Source organism: Hippichthys cyanospilos, chromosome 21 (genome assembly GCF_059441005.1).
Source record: "Hippichthys cyanospilos isolate Australia breed blue-spotted pipefish chromosome 21, RoL_Hcya_1.0, whole genome shotgun sequence".
Classification (NCBI taxonomy): Eukaryota; Metazoa; Chordata; class Actinopteri; order Syngnathiformes; family Syngnathidae; genus Hippichthys; species Hippichthys cyanospilos.
In genome coordinates this window covers 13,976,234-13,982,500 of record NC_142389.1, presented here as the reverse complement: position 1 = coordinate 13,982,500, position 6,267 = coordinate 13,976,234, and the positions used below count along the sequence as shown (strand labels likewise).

Below are 6,267 nucleotides of genomic sequence, written 5' to 3'. Positions count from 1 at the left end.
CCATAGTTACTTCTTTGAAGGTCAAATTTAAATTTGGGGGTTTAAATGGCCAGGTCACTTCCATTGGTCTTTACTGCATGGCCACTTTACTCTCTCAGTGCCATGAAGGACACTTGTCATCTTTTAAAATAGCAATAAAAATAATAAAATTCTTGTCAAATACGTTTTTTTATGGAAGGTAGGTGACACTCTTGACTAGTACTTATCTAGTATACAACATATATTACAGTGGACCCTCTGGTTACGGCGTCTCTGGCTTACGTTTTTTTTTTTTTTCATGGTACGAAGAGGAATACTAAGTTTTTCGTCCCACCCCCCGTTACTGCATTTTTCCTGCTTTACAGCATCAACAACAATTACAATATTCAAACTTGGTGGTCAGTGTGCAAGAGTATGACTGCGAGCCGCACCGCGCTCATGCGTCACTACATATGTCACTTCATACATCTACATCTACTACACTGCTGGCTTGGTATTAGTCAGCTTCACGGCTCCCTAAGATGTTGGTCTGCGTCATGGAGTTACTAAGATGTTGGTCTGCTATTGGTTGGCATCACGGTGTCATTAAGATGCCGACATGCTAAAGATTGAATTTTTTCATATTTATTGTGCATTTTAGTGCTTAAGTAAAACTTTAATTGATTAGCCATGGGTCCCAAGATTGCTAGTAATGTTAAGGAGAGAAGAAAGAAGATGATTAGTATGGAAACAAAGCTGGAGATGATCAAGAAATACGAAGAAGGCTAGGCTAGGCTACACTCGCTAGGGAATACGCCCGTAAAGTAGCTCAAGTCACGTTACTCCAAAGTTAAATAAAATGTAATTTTTCCTTTACATATTTTTTATGTATGATGTTATTTAACTAGAATATGTGCAATTCCTGAAGAAATTACATGTAAGGCGTAAGCGCTGGAGGGAGAAGCGTTGAATGTTTGAATGGGTTGAATCTGTGAAGAAATGCGAATATTATAAAGGTGGAACTGTTTGAATAGGCCAAATAATGTAAAGGATACAAGGGAAAAACTGAAAAAAAGTGGAAATTGTGTGGTTATTTGAATTGCAAAAACATAAATTAATAAACGAAAGGAAGTGAATGGCAATAGAAATAACAATCTTTAACATAAAAAGTTGGAACGGTCTGACTAGGACAAATACTGTAGGCGATACAAGGGAAAAATTGAAAAAAGTGGAAATTGTGTAGGCACCGTATTTTCCGGACTATAAGCCACATCGGCATATAAGCTGCATTAGCAAAATATGAGCAAAAAAATGATTTTTGTCATGCATAAGCCGCACTGGACTATAAGCCGCAGGTGAAAATGAGATTCTGCAAAAAGATGGTACGTGAAAGTTTATATTTTTTTGTTGTTTAATTTCTTTGGACTTGTCTGCCAACAGCAACATCCTCTCTTTAACAGACTGAACATGCCTGCATGTTTAGTCCCAACATATTTATAGAAAATTGATATTTTCAACACGAACAGAACACTGTTAGTTAAATAGCAATTCAAAATTGAAATCAATACTTCCAGCATCTCCCTTTGTTTGATTGATTAGTTTAGTGAACATAAAAACACATTGCACATAATTTATATTTACAATCATAAATACATAAATAAAATCATATATACTGTGTACTATATATAAAATTTACATGTGACAAATGTACCCAAAATTTGATACATTCTCTTATTCAATTTAGACATACACTATCTTTTTTTTAATAATATATTTTTAAAACTCTTTTTGAGCACAGCCATTGATTTAGTTGTTCCATAAATTGAAACCTTGAACAGATACACACATTTACTTGCTGGTGGCTAGCAAAAAAAAAAACAATAAGAAAATAAATAAATACAAAACAACAGATAAGCCGCACTGGATTATAAGCCGCAGGGCTCAAATCTTGAGGAAAAAGTTGCGGCTTATAGTCCGAAAAATACGGAATTCGAATTGCAAAAACATGATTTAATAGGTAAAAGGAAGTATATGGCAGTGGAAAGAACAACCTTTAACATATACAGTCAGCCCCCGGCTTACGAGCATTCTGATTTGCGAACAATTCGCCTTACGAGCGTGGATCAGGGAGATTTTTGTCCTCCGCTTACGAGCAACCTTTCGTTTTGCGAGCATTCCGACATACCAACCATTGAGTATGTAGAAATGTTCTCGCCTAACTGCGTTATCATATTCAGCAGTTGCGTCATCTACAATCATCAACAGGTACTTATGGCGGTAACGTGAACGCTATTGGTCTTACAACGTCACACTGACTGTCTCACTCACGGTGTCTAAATATATTACCATTTAAGTGTAGTGTTTGTACAGCTAAAGGGAAAAACAGCTGACATGAAATTAAATGTGCCGATTGCAGGACAAAGAATTGTCATTGGTTTAAATGTGTGTTTTTTTTTAATTAATTGTCAATACATTCCAACCGTTTAAAAAAAGTGCGAATAATTATCAGTCAGTCAAGGAGACGCCAATATGCTATTGGTCGATTAAGGTCACCCGGTCTCACTCACGGAGATGCTATTGGCCGGCGTCACACGTCAATCACAGAAATGCCGATATGCTATTGGCCGAACGCCTTTATCTAGCTTGATGGGACAGGATGGAAGGAAGTAGAGAAAATGTGTGAAAAACGGAATGTTTTGAAGACTTTGCAAACTTTATCTGTTAGACATAGCTTCTAAAATTACTAGCAGCGGTAAAGGAAGAAATAAGAGGATGATGTTTTAGTATCTCCGTGATTCGCACCATGACTGAAAGAGTTACTGTAACACTGTAAGACCAATAGCCTACTTGCGTTGCCGTGTTGACATTGAGCGTTAATCACTGCATCCTTTTACGGGTGGAATTTCAGTGCTGTTTAATGGTCGTTCTACATAATTGCATGTCATGTTAGACGGCAACCTCCCGACATGCTTTGGGACAGCGCCCTTGTTGCAATACTGTGAGTTGAAACCAAGAGTGAACTAATGTTCGAATAAGCTATAAGTATGGTGCCTAATTGATACAACACACACACCCTCCCCTCCGCCTCCACTCAGCTCAATTCACGTCGGGAAAAACAGCTGACATGAAATTAAGTGTGCCGATTGCAGGACAAAGAATCGTCACAGGTTTAAATGTGTTTTAATCAATTAGATGTCAATACATTCCAACCGTTTAAAAAAACGTGCCAATAAGTATCAGTCAGTATCAGTCAGACGCCAATATGCTATTGGTCGATTAAGGTCACCTGGTCTCACTCACGGAGATGCTATTGGCCGGCATCACACGTCAATCACAGAAGTGCCGATATGCTATTGGCCGAACGCCTTTATCTAGCTTGATGGCACAGCTGGTTGGGATGGAAGGAAGTAGAGAAAACCCTGACTGAAAAAGTTACTGTGACACTTTAAGACCAATAGCATGTCTGGTTTATAGTGTAGACTTCTGCTTATCTCAGCTCAAGTCACATCTTACCAAAGGTAAAAGTCGTTATTCCTTTGTATTTGTTATTTAATGAAACTGTACAGTAGATTATGTGACTCAATATTAACATATGTATACAGCGTGATGTTCTCACCTAAGGCTTCTGCGCGCGTTGCATGCATTCACGAATTAACATGGGTTTGGATTGCCCGCTATACGAGCAATCCGAGATACGAGCGTAGCCGCTGAACGGATTAAGTTCGTAACCCGGGGGCCCACTGTAGTTTGAACGAATTTAATAGGCCAAAAAATAAAAACATACAGTGGACCCCTGTGTTACACCGTTCCTGGCTTATGTTTTTTTCATGTTGCGATGTGGAATACTGAGTTTTTTTTCTTCCCCTCTTTACAGTATTTTCATGGGTTTGCGACAAAAACAACTGTCATGGCTGTATTTGTGTTGTTTTGCCTCCATCTGCTGGCATTTTTAGGTAATTGCTCTTATTTACTATTGCCGTCAAACTGCTTCCATGCAACGCGTCAGTACAATGCTGTTTTGCTATTGGTCGGTGTCTCCTTACGGAAATGCTGGTCTGCTACTGGTCGGGCTCACTCGTTTCAAAATGAACGGTAAAGCTTTGTTCTATTGTTAGTGGTTAAAAAAATCATTTATAGTGCATTTTACTGCTTAATTCAAACTTGAATGGGTTAGCCATGGGTCTCAACATTTCTCGTGCTGTTAAAGAGAGAAATAAGATGAATAATATGGAAATGAAGCTGGCGATAATCAAGAAATACGAAGCTAGCCTAGGCTACCCTTAGTAGGGAATGTGGGCATAACAAGCGCCACTCAAAGGTAAATAAATCCTTTCTATATTTATTATTAATGATGTTTTCTGATTTATATACTTATGTTATATATACATAGCACCTACTATACTGTTTTGGTACCAATTTTTAATGTATGTACAATTTTGATGTTTTTACTTGGGTTCTAAACGCATTAGCTATTTAACATAGGTTTGGATTGCCCGCCATATGGTGAATTCGCCTTAGGAGCCCAACCGTGGAACAGATTAATCTCATAACACGGGGGCCCACTGTACTGGGTAAAAACAGGGAAAAAAAGTGGAAATTGTGTGGGTATTCGAATGGCAAAAACATCAATTAATAGGTGAAAGGGAGTGTATGGCAGTTGAAAGAACAATGTAAAGTTGGAACCATTTGAACAGACTAAATAATATAGAAGTTAACAGGAAAAAAGTGGAAATTGTGTAAGTATGATGGGAATGATCCATCAGGCAATATGACTGAGTTAAATGTTGTGAATATGAAAAGGGAAACTCAAAATATGAAATATTAAATATCCCAGTAAAAATCCCAGTCAATGGGATTTTGGGGCTGGAAAACAGGGAATTGTGGGAAAACAAAAAATAATTGGAATGATAAAAATGGAAGCACACTTCTCACAAATAAGTGGAATAGTATAAAATTGAAACGGTGTGAATCAGATGAACTGCGAATGAGTTGAAACGCGACAAAATATGGGCGGAATAAAAAAGGAAACATGTGTTTAAGGCTTTCGCCTTCACACAATTATATACGTGTATATAATATGTAAGTAACACAATACTATTTTGTGACAATTTTTTTTTTTTATGTACTGTATATATAATTTTCAAGTCTTAACTTGCGGTATTGTTTGCATTAGCTAATTATCGTTGGTTTCTATTGTCTGCCATATGATGAGTTCGCCTTACGATCCCACTCCAGAACTGATTATTTTCGTATGGTGGGGGTCCTCTTTACATGCAATTCTAAGTAAGGAATGGGAATCAATCTTCCGTATGATAACACCCATGTTAACTGTACATAAGACCTAGCACACAACAGTCGGCCTTAAAAGATGAGTGAAAATGCTAAATATACTGGCACTCTAGAGCAAGGGTGGGCAATTCGAGGGCTTGTGTCCTGCATGTTTTCCAGTTTCTATCCTCAATACACCCGATTTAAGCCATTTGCTCCATCTACAAGCTCTGCTAGATCTTGAAAATAATCCTAATCATTTGAATCAGATGTGTTTGATAGAAAAAACTGGAAAACATGCAGGACACCGTCTCTCGAGGGCCATCAATTGTCCAACCCTGTTACAGGGGATGTAACGCTTAGCACTGAAAGAGTTAATGCCAATGTTGTTTTTGACAACCATTTTTGTTTGTCTTTGTCTTTTGCACAAAATTCCTTGTTAACATGAGTTACATTTTAGTCCCCTTGAAATGTGATAGTTTTAGTCAAAACAAAAAAAGATATACATTTCATAAAATATCACGTAAAAATAGACTTATCTGACCTATGGTCAGAAAAGCAAAACAAAAATATAATACTTTAATTTCTGGGATTGGACAAGATCTCTTTGTACGGGATCCCGTGCGATCAGAACACCATAAAAGTTCTCGTCCCTGCACACCACGAGAACATTTTTCTTTTGGCTTATTTTTTTTGCACTGGCATACACAGGAGAATACACTGCTTGTTAATGCTCTGCTTGTTTGCTACTGCTCTCTATGACAGTAAAACACATCGCCAAAAGTGGTGAGACTTCAAAATAAAGTCTAAAAGGGGGGGGGCAATGAGTATGCCCACACCTGCTCTGCGCCTCTCACCGCGAGCGACTCCAGACTGGAAAAGAGTCCAACCCTTTTGGAGAGGACTGGTACCAGAGCCCAAGCTGTGTGTGGAGGCGAGTCCGACTATATCTAGTCTGAACTTCTCGGCCTCACACACCAGCTCAGGCTCCTTCCCCGCCAGAGAGATGATATTCCGTGTCCCAAGTGCTAGCTTCTGTAG

The 6,267-nt window shown here is 38.3% G+C and overlaps 1 protein-coding gene across 4 annotated transcripts in view; it reads left to right on the top strand.

The window, feature by feature from the left end:
• Positions 1 to 6,267, top strand: part of abcf1 (ATP binding cassette subfamily F member 1) — a 40,776-nt gene that overhangs the window by 31,420 nt on the left and 3,089 nt on the right. The window lies entirely within an intron of this gene.